Here is a 15538-nt window from a genome sequence, read left to right as displayed (position 1 = left end):
CCATTTTGTCCATTTTTTCCCTCTCTAATACCCAAATGGTAAAGTTTTCCCGTCGGGAAAGAGCCGTCTTTTGTCATACACGACTCTAAACTTATTTTCAAACGAAGTGTTTTTTAAAAGGAAGCCCCTTTTATCACGAGCAATTTGATGATGAGGCGTGTATATCTCACCCGTTTTGTCTCCCTGTAGATAACCCTCTACCAAATCTTTGACGCTGTCAAAGTTGACCCTCTCGCAACACTGTCTGTTTTGAGTAATTCCCTTGGCACGCAGCACAGTTTTTTTACCCCGTAGGGTTTGGTAGGCATAACTCTTTGGACCGGCAGAGGCAAATTCTTGAATGCTGTCGCCCCCCCAACTCATCCGTCAATTCCCCTAGATAGGAGCCCGTCTCCAGAGAAGCTTCCCCCTCGTTTACCGTGTAGATTAAACTATCGGTGTCTGTGTAAAGAACTCTCTCTTGCAGCTTCTCTAGGTAACCATACATTTTCAACCGTGCGTAAGCGGTGGTAAAAGCGGCGATAAATACATTGTTTGTGTTACCGGGAAGCACCACGCTGTTTTTGCCGTATCTCCACTGTACCATGGCAATCTTATCGCTGAGAAAGGAGAAATATTCAACCGTATATTTTCCTGAAAATACAAAGTTGTAAAATTCTTCACTTTTTTTCACCAAGGTGGTCTGAGTTCTATTGTGCCTCTCCGCAAACTTTCCCCAAAGACTGTTTAAAAAGAGTTTTGACATTTGTCTCTTGGCGGAGTTGACCTCGATTTTTGCAGCATCCAACAGTATTCCCTGATTTTCACGATATTCGCGAATGTACTTTTCCCTGCTTTCTACATCGACGGCTTCTTTAGGATACCCCGAAGCTTCTTGCTTCCCCTTTAGAAAAGTTTGAACGTAACCCGTAAAGACGCTAGCGCTCTGCTTTTCAAAGTGCCATACCTCCGTAATCTTATCGACTCTGTACCCCAACTGCAGAGCTTTGTTGAATTCAACCGTGACCCAGACTCCCGTCAGCGCCCTACCTTCCTCATCATGCTCACAAGGTCCCTGTTGGTTATTGGTTTCGGCGCATGTGCGACAAAGTGTAAACACTAGTTTGCCTTTGGCCGTTCTGTAGGGTAGCACAGGAAAATAGAGACCTCGAGGGGGATGAACGATAGCTCTGACCAGACCAAAATAGTTTTGAACGTCCTCAAAATCCGTGTGGATGATGACGGGATGACCCAATGGGTAAGGAAATGCGCTGTTGACGTACGGGTAGAGAGAGGTGACATCCTCATACAATACACGCTGCTTCTCACCCGCCGTGTGCCTCAAGTTGAAGGCACTCGTCCTACCCCCAAAAAGAGCATCTCGTGGGATGAGAGGCTCGGGGAAATTGTGAGTTTTGAAAAAGTTTATCACCCTGGGTTGTGATTTTTTCATCTCATTCCACTAGTGCTCTCTGATGATAATGATGTTGGCCTTGTGGTCGCGCTTTAACGCCTCCATTTTTTCCACGGCAACCCTGTGCAACTCTTCAAAATGAGTGTTTGTCAAAGGACATACGGCACTGGGTTCAAAACATGTCGGGCATCCGTGATAAAAACATCCCTGAAATTCCCAGACAAACGGTTTGTCGCCGATTACAGCAAATCCGTCTACAAAGTATGACCCCATCTGTTTTTCTCCTTTGTTTAAAGCATGCTGTATAAAAATTCCACGACGATGCGCCTCCCATTCTAACCATTGGATGCCGGCGTGCGAGTATTTTTTACACGTCCCACGGTAGTTATCCGGGGAAGGTATGGCTAGAGAGTCTGGTTCGAGGAAATTAGTCACAAACACCTTCATGCAGGCTGACGCTATGGTGATACGGCTAAAAGGATCAACATGCGTCTCATGCATAAACTCAGCTCTAAATTTGAGGCATCCTGCACGAAGAACGTCGACGTCGTTTTTGCAGTAATGTACCGCTTGTTTTCGAAAATCAAAGACCTCTCCGCTCTTTTCGCGATACCATGTCTCAAACTTGTCCCGATCGTCGGCCGTCATGCGTTCTACTCCGTAATTGCTGATTGGGGGGTATTTTCCTACGTAGTTTAAATGTTCCTCCAAACTAAATTTGTGAGGAAAATACCCCTTGGACCAGCAATCATTGAGTCCCAACGCTTTAGGCATGGCGCTGAGTGGCATGGTAAGAAAGGAAACCGAGTCAATGTATTTTAGCCTAAAATCACGGTCTTCAAAACAGAGAACTTTACTCCCCTGCATAATGATAGAGGGAGCTATGCCTAACTGTACCATACCACTCAGTATCAAGTATCCGTCAAATCCTCTCGAATTGTGGGCGATAAATGTAGATTGACGATAACAAGCTTTCCTAAAATGTGTGAGGAAAACTGTAACGCAGTCCGTACCAAAAGCACGCCACTCTTCTCCTTGCAACGTCTTTGTACAGACTAGAAAGGGAATGTGCGTATTGTCGGCACCAACAAATGTCTCAAAATCGTAAAATATGATGTTATCATTGTGCTTTACATCGCTTGGTAGTTTTTGTATATAGCAAAGATGTCCTGTTCCTGCTGCCTCTGTGTCACAGCGGGGTAATTCTACTTTACATATTCGACGTTTTGACTTGGGACACTTGTGATTGTCGATACTTGTAGAAACGGGTACATCGTAATATAACCTGCATTCAAGGCATTTTTTCCGACGATCGCAAATGCTGAGGAGTTTACCCATTACCGGCTGTTTTTCCCTATGTTTGAGTAGACATGTAGGTGTACGTGCCCACATTTTGCAATCCTGGCAAAAGACTGATTTTTTCATTATTTTCACACAGTCGGAAATTGTACAGACCACGCAATGACCGTCGGATTTGTGTCTGTTGGCTTTGATGTACCCTCTGTAGCAGTAGTGGCAAACGTGCGGTTTTGACAAAAATCCTTTAATGTTGGTGATACCGTTGTAATGATTTTGAGATAAATACAGATACAACGGATTATCTGATTTAGGGGAATCTGTCTCAAACAGCGAGAAGGGGCGCTGATCCTCTTCTCTGTACAGTATGACAATTTTCAAAAGCATGAATATGACTGAAAGTGACGGGTGTTTGATCGTGTAAGCCCGCTTTTCCGCTCTGTATTTGTTTAGCCTCCAGCACAGCCTGACTATCCGTAAATTCGGGATGAATCAGATGGGCTAGGCTGATGGCAAAGCAGAGATGATTGTTCACGTTGTTTGGTTTATACAGATAGCGAGCTTTCTTTTTGTAGAGTTCATGTTCCAAAAGGGTTTCGGCTTTTCTTCTAACACCGCCTCTAGGGTTATGTATCACTTGAACCACTACCTGTATTTCATCGTCGTTCATAATTTCAGCGTTTGATTGTACCAACAGGTCTAGCACGTTTTGAAAAGCATTCATTACTTCTCCGCCATCGTTTTGAAACGTAAATGAAGCGTGTTTTCGTGCCCTGTCACCGATAAACTCTAATTGTACGATGTCATTGGGTCTAGCCTCCTCTACGACCCTATTTGTCAAGTTTTCAAGGTTCCCCATGACTCGACGGTAAAATGTGGCGTAATCTGTTACACCGCTGTTTTGAGGAAAAGATAAAACACTTTTTAACTCGACATTGTTAAACACATCGCGTCTCAAGACATTTAAACCCTCCCCTCTCTGGGTCTCATTTAGATTTGGATGGTCATGAGCCGTCCTCTGCTGCTGCACCCCCACCATACCACCCTGTGGTTGTACCCCTTCACTCACCAAATTGCCCTGTTGCTGCGGTTGCATGTGTGCGTCTGTGTTTGTGTTTAAATTTAAGCCATTATGAGTATCTTGCAAAGACGGGTTATAGTTTGATTTCCAGTTTGAATGATAAATTGCAATGTGTAAAGAATGAAAAAAGTCAGAATCACATTCTGCTTGGTTATTTGATTCTACATGACGTAGCGCTTGTTGTAAAGGATTGAAAAACTGTGAATCACGTTCTACCCCATTATTTGATTCTAAATGATGATTAGGAACGTTTTCATTTTCTATTTCTCCGTCATCCTCCTCTAATTCGGGCGGAACTACAATTTTTTCGTCGGCCATTCTATTTCTCTAAAAAAAAATTTAAAAAAAAAATTCAAGCAAGGTCAGACAACATGTCAAAGGTACGAGCCAGTATCTTGTAGTGTTGTTTGATCCGTTGTCTTTTTTGCTCCAGTCTGCTCGGCTTGCAACTCTTCCTCTTGCGCCTCTTTTCACCACCTGTAAAAATAAAAAAAAATAAAAAAAATAAAAAACACGAACGACTTTAACCACATGTCACGCTGTCGTTTTCACTCAAAGGGGCAGGAGAAGAAGTCGGTGCCGTGTTAACGAAGGGGGAAGTAAATCAAGGGGTGGTGGCTAACAAGTGAGCCTAGTATATTATTTAGACTCAAAAGAAATAATAAAAAATTACCAAAGTGGATTTCGCAAAGCAAGAAACACAAACGACCCAACAGTGCAGCCGGAAGAGGAAATTAGAAAGGGATAAATAAATAAAGAAAGTATAATTGCAGTATTTTTTGATAAAGAGAAAGCTTATGATATGTTGTGGAAACAGGGATTGCTGCTAAAACTAAATAATATTGGGATTAGAGGGAAAACGTATAGATGGATAAAAGACTTCTTAACAAGTAGAAAAATATTAGTAAAAATAGAGAATGAATACAACAGAGTATATGAAGTGGAAAATGGGACCCCGTAAGGAAGTGTAATAAGTCAGGTATTATTTTCAATAATGATAAATGAAGTTTTTAGTGAAGTAGAAGGGTTAGTGGATGTGGCACTGTTTGGCTATGGTGGTGTGATGTGGAAGAGAGGTAGAAATACTAATCATATAGAAAAAGAAAATTCAAAAAGCGGTAAATAATGTTCGAGAATGGGGAACGGCTTGGGGTTTAAGATTCTCTGTTGGATAGACAAAAGTCGTAAATTTACAAAGAGGAAAGTACAAAACAAGCTCAAAATTAAACTCTAAGGAGAAAATGTAGAAGCGGTACAAGTTTTTAAATATTTGGGTATACGGTTTGATAAAAATATTAACTGGTCAACCCACATCAGCAAAATAGTGGAGAAAAGTAAAAAGGTGTTAAATATAATGAGGGCTTTGAGAGGTAAAGATTGGGGGGCTGATAGGCAGACATTGAAAGCAATATATATATATGACTTTAATTCGATCTGTTATTGATTACGGATGCATTATTTATCAATCTGCTTCAAAAACATTACTTGGGAAAATAGACAGGATCCAATCACAGGCTTTAAGGTTGTGTTGTGGAGCTACAAAATCAACCCCAATTGCAGTATTACAAGTAGAGAAGAATGAAAAACGTTTAGATATGAGAAGAGATCAATTGTCAGCAGTTTATTGGGCAAACTTAAAAAGGATCCAAGCAAGGACATCCACAAAAGGCGTAAATTTTACAAAGAGGAAAGTACAAAACAAGCTCAAAATTAAACTCTAAGGAGAACATGTAGAAGCGGTACATGTTTTTAAATATTTGGGTATACGGTTTGATAAAAATATTAACTGGTCAACCCACATCAGCAAAATAGTGGAGAAAAGTAAAAAGGTGTTAAATATAATGAGGGCTTTGAGGGGTAAAGATTGGGGGGCTGATAGGCAGACATTGAAAGCAATATATGTATGACTTTAATTCGATCTGTTATTGATTACGGATGCATTATTTATCAATCTGCTTCAAAAACATTACTTGGGAAAATAGACAGGATCCAATCACAGGCTTTAAGGTTATGTTGTGGAGCTACAAAATCAACCCCAGTTGCAGCATTACATGTAGAGAAGAATGAAAAACGTTTAGATATGAGAAGAGATCAATTGTCAGCAGTTTATTGGGCAAACTTAAAAAGGATCCAAGCAAGGACATCCACAAAAGGCGTACATTTTACAAAGAGGAAAGTACAAAACAAGCTCAAAATTAAACTCTAAGGAGAAAATGTAGAAGCGGTACAAGTTTTTAAATATTTGGGTATACGGTTTGATAAAAATATTAACTGGTCAACCCACATCAGCAAAATAGTGGAGAAAAGTAAAAAGGTGTTAAATATAATGAGGGCTTTGAGAGGTAAAGATTGGGGGGCTGATAGGCAGACATTGAAAGCAATATATATATATGACTTTAATTCGATCTGTTATTGATTACGGATGCATTATTTATCAATCTGCTTCAAAAACATTACTTGGGAAAATAGACAGGATCCAATCACAGGCTTTAAGGTTATGTTGTGGAGCTACAAAATCAACCCCAGTTGCAGCATTACATGTAGAGAAGAATGAAAAACGTTTAGATATGAGAAGAGATCAATTGTCAGCAGTTTATTGGGCAAACTTAAAAAGGATCCAAGCAAGGACATCCACAAAAGGCGTAAATTTTACAAAGAGGAAAGTACAAAACAAGCTCAAAATTAAACTCTAAGGAGAAAATGTAGAAGCGGTACAAGTTTTTAAATATTTGGGTATACGGTTTGATAAAAATATTAACTGGTCAACCCACATCAGCAAAATAGTGGAGAAAAGTAAAAAGGTGTTAAATATAATGAGGGCTTTGAGAGGTAAAGATTGGGGGGCTGATAGGCAGACATTGAAAGCAATATATATATATGACTTTAATTCGATCTGTTATTGATTACGGATGCATTATTTATCAATCTGCTTCAAAAACATTACTTGGGAAAATAGACAGGATCCAATCACAGGCTTTAAGGTTATGTTGTGGAGCTACAAAATCAACCCCAGTTGCAGTATTACAAGTAGAGAAGAATGAAAAACGTTTAGATATGAGAAAAGATCAATTGTCAGCAGTTTATTGGGCAAACTTAAAAGGGTCCAAGCAAGGACATCCAACCCATCAAGTGTTACTAAACTGCCAAGAAAAAGAGAAGAAAAAACGAATAGTTTCGGGTGTATAATAGGAGACATATGTAATAAAGCTCAAATTGATAATATTAAAGTTAGCCCTACAGTACCAATCCCTGCAATACCACCGGGGATGTATGAAAACCCAAATGTAAACATGCAATTACTAAAGAATAGAAATTTAAATAGTTACCAGATAGAACATTGGATTGAAGAAACGTTTTTAGACAACATCACGGTGTACACAGATGCATCAAAAACTATAAATAATAAGGTAGGAGCAGTAGCTGTTATCCCACAAGGAAAAATAGTATTAAATAAAATAATTAGTGATAAGTTATCTGTTTTTACGGGCGAATTGGTAGCAATTTATATGGCAATTCATTGGATAGAAGAAAATAAAGCAAGAAAAGCAGTCGTGTGCTCAGACTCCAGCAGTGCATTGATGAGCATAAAAACATAGCATCGGAAACAAGACAAGATTTAGTTTATGAAATAGTTCAGACAAATTACAGAATGAATAAAGAGGGAGGTGTGGTAACATTTCTTAGGGTTCCTGCTCATGTAGGAGTTGAGGGGAACGAATTATCTGATAAGTACGCAAAACAAGCAACCACTAAAACAGAAGTAAACACGGAGATTAAGCACAGTAAAGAGGAAGTGAAGAACATAATTAAGATGGAACACAATAAAAAGTCGCAGGATAATTGGAATAAGGAAACATCAGGTAGAGAGTATTACAAAGTCGAGTGGAGAGTAGATGTAATGAGAGGAGGCAATAGAAATAGGAAGGAATAATACTGGCGCAGTGGAAGAATGGCCGTGCGCGACCCGAGGGTCCCTGGTTCAATCCCCACCTAGTACCAACCTCGTCATGTCCATTGTGTCCTGAGCAAGACACTTCACCCTTGCTCCTGATGGGTGCTGGTTAGCGCCTTGCATGGCAGCTCCCTCCATCAGTGTGTGAATGTGTGTGTGAATGGGTAAATGTGGAAGTAGTGTCAAAGCGCTTTGAGTACCTTGAAGGTAGAAAAGCGCTATACAAGTACAACCCATTTATCATTTATTTATTTATTACTAGAATGAGATTAGGACATACATATCTAAATAGTTCATTAAAATTAATAGGGAAACATACTACAGGACTTTGTGATTCTCGCCAACAGTTAGAAAGTGTAGGACATGTTTTAATATATTGTAGGAAATATAATAGAGAAAGGGTAATACTGGATAGTAAGTTAGCAAAAGAGAATATTAGGTTAACGGTGGAAGATATATTAGGACTGCACTCAGAACACATAGGTTATAAAGCAATATACACATATTTAAAAAATACTGGGTTAAATAAAAGAATATAGAGTAGGGATCCACCTCGGTCAGCACACCGATACAGTAGGTGGCGGTAATGCACACCACAAGGTTGGTTGCCAACCGCCATAAAAACATGAACGACTTTAACCGCATGTGGCGCTATCGCTTTCGCTCAACACTTTCACAATCGCACCCGGAAACAAGCCCCCACTTCCGGAATCAAACCCCGCCTACTTCTCAGAGCGCGAAATTTAGTTGTGGGGAAGATGGGCTAGTGTGAGGAGCTCCTCAGAACTCCGATGCATTTAGGAAAAACATACATAATGTAAAAAGAACTTACAGTTTGTAGGACTTTCGTCGTCTTTTCCGACGATGTTGTCCGTGAGCAAGCCTTCGTTGTCCGGAATCTTTGATGGAAGAAAAGCCTTCACATCCGCAACAAGCGAGCCTTCAGCGACATCATCGGCCGCGGTCCCCTCGGCACTCTTCAATGGGAGAAAAGCCACAGAGGCCTCCGTAAGCAAGTCTTCAACGGAGGGCCATCATAATATTGTGTGGATTTATACTTCTTTTCAACCCATCTATGTAGAACTAAAAAAAATGAAACATTTCTAGCCCCTGAGAGGAAACGAAGAAGTAAAAAGGTGACATTGTTAACGAATTGGCTAAACCTCGAATGATGTGACAAAACTTTTGTTTCAATAAAATGTTTTTTTTATTCATCAAACACATTGTGTACAGCATTTTCATTTCAACGATTCAAAAACGTTTCTAAACAACAGACAGTTTGTACGTCGCAACTACTACTATTATTCCAACTTGTACAACGTTGCAATTTTTTGGACATGTGTGTATGTTAATCTGTGATGTACTTTAATAAATCCATTAGCTTATTAAAAATAAACTGTGCCAAACAACAATAATAAACAATACAAACTTTCCTTAATGTTAAAACACGAAACAAATGCGGTGTCTTTACAACAAGTTTATGTAAATTAGAAATGTTAAAAAAAAAATAATCATATCACAGTTATCAACAATTGTCAAATGTGCTCAAAAATAACTAATACCTTAAAATATTTTAACAAAGTGTTATTTAAAATAAACACATGTATAAAACATTAGCAACATACCTATATAATATACTTTCTTTAGCAAAACAAACATAAATATTGTTCTACTATTATATGGTTTTAAAATATGTTTTTTTTAATGTTTTAATTCGTAAAACATTAGCAACATACCTATATAATATACTTTCTTTAGCAAAACAAATATTATAAATATTGTTCTACTATTATATGAGTTTTAAAATATGTTTTTTTTTATATGTTTTAATTCGTAAAACATTAGCAACATACCTATATAATATACTTTCTTTAGCAAAACAAACATTATAAATATTGTTCTACTATTATATGAGTTTTAAAATATGTTTTTTTTATATGTTTTAATTCGTAAATGTTTTAGAGCGTTTATTGTTAGAGGCAAAACGCTTGTTGTTTGTAAGACATTAATGTGTTTTGTACATATGTGCGGCTTTCTTAACACAACGAGAAATCTTTGGTGTTGTTTTGTTTATATTTATTACCGTTATTTTGACCGTTTTCAAAACATTGATTACTAGTTTTTTTATCAACACTTTTCATTGTTATAAAAATGGACAAAACTTTAAGAGTTATCAGTGTTCATGTAACAACGTAATAAACAGCACATTTACGGTATGAATACATATTTCTAAACAAAGTTACCGTCTTTATTGTTCGTTGACATTAGGTTTGTAACAATAAAGTATGAAAAAACATGCTCGACTTTAACAGCAAGTGGCGCTGTCGTTTTCTCTCGACACTCTTACACTCACACTCGGAAACAAACCCCCGCCTACTTCTCAGCGCGCGAAAATCAGTTGTGGGGAAGACGGGCTAGTGTGAGGAGCTCGTCAAAACTCTGGAGCTTTAAGGATGAACGTCCAGAATGCAAAAAGAACTTACAGGGGTAGCATGTAAGACTTTCGCCATCTTTTCGAAGCTGTTGTCCTCGAGCAAGCCTACGACGACGACGGTCTCCTCCGGAAAAAATCATCCGCTCCAACCGGAGCAAAAAGGGAACGTTTGTAAGTAAATATATATATATTGTATATTGTCTGTTTTTTTTCTTCTAAAATGAAAATCATTTGACTCGTCAGATATATTAAAGTTCTATAATTTGGTAAAATTGCAAACAGCTGAAATAATGTACAAAGCCAAAAAAAAATAAAAAAAATAAAAATATATATATAGTCTTAAAAAAAAAAAAGTGTGTGTGCGTGTGTGCGTGTGTGTGTTGGGTGATTTTTGAACATTTTGAGGACTTTTCCTACTTTCCTCCACCACTCCTCCACGACTGCGGGTCTCGTAGGACTCCTCAGCCCCACCCTTCCCTCTGACTTTTCCATAACCCCACCCCTCTTCTAAGGTCGTCAATCATTTTTGACACAAGGTGTATCACAGTCATTAATAATTTTTTTTGACAGCTAGGTCATAAATCATCTTTGCCATAAGGTCGTAAATCATTTTTGACAGCTCATTTTTGACAGCTAGGTCATAAATCATTTTTGACAGCTCATTTTTGACAGCTAGGTCATAAATCATCTTTGCCATAAGGTCATAAATCATTTTTGACAGGTCATTTTTGACAGCTAGGTCATAAATCATTTTTGACATAAGGTCATAAATCATTTGACCTTTTGACCCTAAGGTCATAAATCCTTTGATCTTTTGACAGCTAGGTCATAAATCATTTGACATAAGGTCGTAAATCAATTTTGACACAAGGTAGGCCCTTAAGGTTTTTGACATCTGTGATAGGTGGTTTCACCACGAGTGTGTCCTGAGGCCAGATGTGGATGGGGATTACTTGTGCCCTGCGTGTTCATGATGAGGGGAGTGTTGGAAGTATTAAACTATATTTATGTTATCCCCTTCTGCCCAATATATAATAATATTTCTGTTTATAGATGTATAGTTTTTTATGAGGAGTTACATTTTATTACTAAAAAGTGTTCTATTTTGAGTCAGTTAAGCTAGAACTAGCCAGCGATAGTCTGCGGGCTATAGAGCGTTTTCTATTTGGGCTCCAGTACTATGGAATGCCCTCCCGGTAACAGTTAGAGATGATACCTCAGTAGAAGCATTTAAGTCCCATCTTAAAACTCATTTGTATACTCTAGCCTTTAAATAGACCCCCTTTTTAGACCAGTTGATCTGCCGTTTCTTTTCTTTTCTCCTCTGCTCCCCTCTCCCTTGTGGAGGGGGCGGGGGGCACAGGTCCGGTGGCCATGGATGAAGTGCTGGCTGTCCAGAGTCGGGACCCGGGGTGGACCGCTCGCCTGTGCATCGGTTGGGAACATCTCTGCGCTGCTGACTCGTCTCCGCTCGGGATGGTGTCCTGCTGGCCCCACTATGAACTAAACTCTTACTATTATGTTGGATCCACTATGGACTGGACTCTCACAATATTATGTCAGACCCACTCGACATCCATTGTATTCGGTCTCCCCTAGAGAGGGGGGGGGTTACCCACATATGCGGTCCTCTCCAAGGTTTCTCATAGTCATTCACATCGACGTCCCACTGGGGTGAGTTTTCCTTGCCCTTATGTGGGCTCTGTACCGAGGATGTCGTTGTGGCTTGTGCAGCCCTTTGAGACACTTGTGATTTAGGGCTATATAAATAAACATTGATTGATTGATTGATTGATTGATTGATTGTCTTTGTGTTCACTTTATTTGACGTTTGACTTTGAATAGTGTATATATAAATTATTTAACTATTGGTGGATTTTGTTATTTGTTTGTATTAAAATAAATTGCATTATACCTTGTTTGATAAGAAATTATATTTCTTCTCCTCTGACCTGAAAAAACCTATTTAATTACAAGACTGGTTTCAGATTATATTATCGTAATACCGATGTATTTATGATGTTTGGTGTGACAGGGACTTTATCTCTATTGTGAGGTAAACTTTGTTAGAGAAGTCCCATGTACCAAGAGCTGGGGACACTGTACATACCAAGAAAAACATAGGGGTGCATTCTCAGGCAGCTGGCCTGAACGTCCTGCCTGAAAATGCAAATAACTCCACCTCTGGAGGTCCAATTTTCACATGGTTCTCACTGTATACAGGGGGGGCTATGATGAGTAACCAGGGTGAGTTTCATGTCTCTATGACCTTCCTAACCAGAGATAGATGGGGGGTGCATTTTATGGCAGGTGGGAAATGCACCCCCCCCATAACTCCAGTTCTGGTAGTCCAATTTTCACATGGTTTTCAGTGTACACCCGGGGGGCTATGATGAGTAACCAGGGTGAGTTTCATGTCTCTAGGACCTTCCTAGCCAGAGATAGATGGGGGGTGCATTTTATGGCAGGTGGGAAATGCACCCCCCCATAACTCCACTTCTGGTAGTCCGATCATCACATGGTTTTCAGTGTATACCGGGGGGGCTATGATGAGTAACCAGGGTGAGTTTCATGTCTCTATGACCTTCCTAACCAGAGATAGATGGGGGGTGCATTTTATGGCAGGTGGGAAATGCACCCCCCCATAACTCCACTTCTGGTAGTCCGATCATCACATGGTTTTCAGTGTACACCCGGGGGGCTATGATGAGTAACCAGGGTGAGTTTCATGTCTCTAGGACCTTCCTAGCCAGAGATAGATGGGGGGTGCATTCTGTGGCAGGTGGGTAATGCACCCCCCCATAACTCCACTTCTGGTAGTCCAATTTTCACATGGTTTTCAGTGTACACCCGGGGGGCTATGATGAGTAACCAGGGTGAGTTTCATGTCTCTAGGACCTTCCTAACCAGAGATAGATGGGGGGTGAATTTTATGGCAGGTGGGAAATGCACCCCCCCATAACTCCACCTCTGAAGGTCCAATTTTCACATGGTTCTCACTGTATACAGGGGGGGCTATGATGAGTAACCAGGGTGAGTTTCATGTCTCTATGACCTTCCTAACCAGAGATAGATGGGGGGTGCATTTTATGGCAGGTGGGAAATGCACCCCCCCCCATAACTCCAGTTCTGGTAGTCCAATTTTCACATGGTTTTCAGTGTACACCCGGGGGGCTATGATGAGTAACCAGGGTGAGTTTCATGTCTCTAGGACCTTCCTAGCCAGAGATAGATGGGGGTGCATTTTATGGCAGGTGGGAAATGCACCCCCCCATAACTCCACTTCTGGTAGTCCGATCATCACATGGTTTTCAGTGTATACCGGGGGGGCTATGATGAGTAACCAGGGTGAGTTTCATGTCTCTAGGACCTTCCTAGCCAGAGATAGATGGGGGGTGCATTCTGTGGCAGGTGGGTAATGCACCCCCCCATAACTCCAGTTCTGGTAGTCCAATTTTCACATGGTTTTCAGTGTATACCCGGGGGGCTATGATGAGTAACCAGGGTGAGTTTCATGTCTCTATGACCTTCCTAGCCAGAGATGGATGGGGGGTGCATTTTATGGCAGGTGGGAAATGCACACCCCCATAACTCCACTTCTGGTAGTCCGATCATCACATGGTTTTCAGTGTATACCGGGGGGGCTATGATGAGTAACCAGGGTGAGTTTCATGTCTCTAGGACCTTCCTAGCCAGAGATAGATGGGGGGTGCATTCTGTGGCAGGTGGGAAATGCACCCCCCCATAACTCCTTCTCTGGTACTTCGGGTACTTTTGGTAACGTTATTTGTGAATGTTCAATTTGAAACTTCTTAAAACCAAATCAAAGGTAGATATCAGATGCATTCATTTATTTATTCATCCATCCACCCATGAGCTCCTTAAAGTTAAAGAAAATGTCATATTTTTAAAATACGAGTATTGGATCACAACACGTCGAATGAAGCAGCAAACATTCGTTCTTCTTGATGTCTCTAAAAAAGTACATATAGAGGTTTACTTTGGTGTACATATTCTTTACAGTATAGCTGTCAAGGTAGACAATAATACTACATTTTCGGGACAGCAAATATTCCAATATTAATTGGTTATTGTTTTCGCCTTATCTGATCTAATGACGGCGAAATCATTAAATGCTCACAATTTGGAATCCATCCACAAGTAAGGATAATTTCACTTTATGTACTTTATTATGCCGAAAGAGGCGATTTCAGCCACTTGAATGACGGCGAAATCATTAAAGGCTCACAATTTTTAATTCATCCACAAGTAAAACACAAGTAAAGAAAACTTGGATTATTTCACTTTATGTACTTTTTTATGCCGAAAGAGGCGATTTAAAAGAGGCGATTTCAGCCAACAGCCGAGTTAGATATACTTTTCGAGACGAGTGACGTAAGCGCGCTCCCGCGTCAGGGGGTGCATGTTATGGCAGGGGTGCGTTTTCAGGCACAACACCGGCCGCAGGTGTATAAAATCAAGCACTTCAGCATGGAGACTGTTTCTACAAACGTTTGTGAAAGACTGGGCCGCTCTCAGGAGCTCAGTGATTTCCAGCGTGGAACTGTCATAGGATGCCACACCTGTGCAAGAAATCCAGTCATGAAATTTCCTCGCTCCTAAATATTCCAAAGTCAACTTTATTATAAGAAAATGGAAGAGTTTGGGAACAGCAACAACTCAGCCACGAAATGGTAGGCCACGTAAACTGACAGAGGGGTCAGCGGATGCTGCAGCACATTGTGCAGAAAGTCAGTGACCTCTTTGCACTGTCAGTTGCTACAGAGCTCCAAACTTCATGTGACCTTCCAATTAGCCCACATACAGTACGCAGAGAGCTTCATGGAATGGGTTTCCATGGGCGAGTAGCTGCATCTAAGCCATACATCACCAAGTCCAATGCAAAGCGTGGGATGCAGTGGTGTAAAGCACGTCTCCACTGCACTCGAGGGCAGTGGACACGCGTTCTCTGGAGTGAAGAGTCATGCTTTTCCATCTGGCAATCTGATGGACGAGTCTGGGTTTGGAGGTTGCCGAGAGAACGGTACATTTCGGACTGCATTGTGCCGAGTGTGAAATTTGGTGGAGGACGAATTATGGTGTGGGGTTGTTTTTCAGGAGTTGGGCTTGGCCCCTTAGTTCCAGTGAAAGGAACTTTGAATGCTCCAGGATACCAAAACATTTTGGACAATTCCATGCTCCCAACCTTGTGGGAACAGTTTGGAGTGGGCCCCTTCCTCTTCCAACATGACTGTGCACCAGTGCTCAAAGCAAGGTCCATAAAGACATGGATGACAGAGTCTGGTTTGGATGAACTTGACTGGCCTGCACAGAGTCCTGACCTGTACCCGATAGAACACCTTTGGGATGAATTAGTACGGA

This window comes from Nerophis lumbriciformis, linkage group LG33 (genome assembly GCF_033978685.3).
Source record: "Nerophis lumbriciformis linkage group LG33, RoL_Nlum_v2.1, whole genome shotgun sequence".
Classification (NCBI taxonomy): Eukaryota; Metazoa; Chordata; class Actinopteri; order Syngnathiformes; family Syngnathidae; genus Nerophis; species Nerophis lumbriciformis.
The sequence above is the reverse complement of the archived record's forward strand: the minus strand, read 5'-3'. Positions refer to the sequence as shown.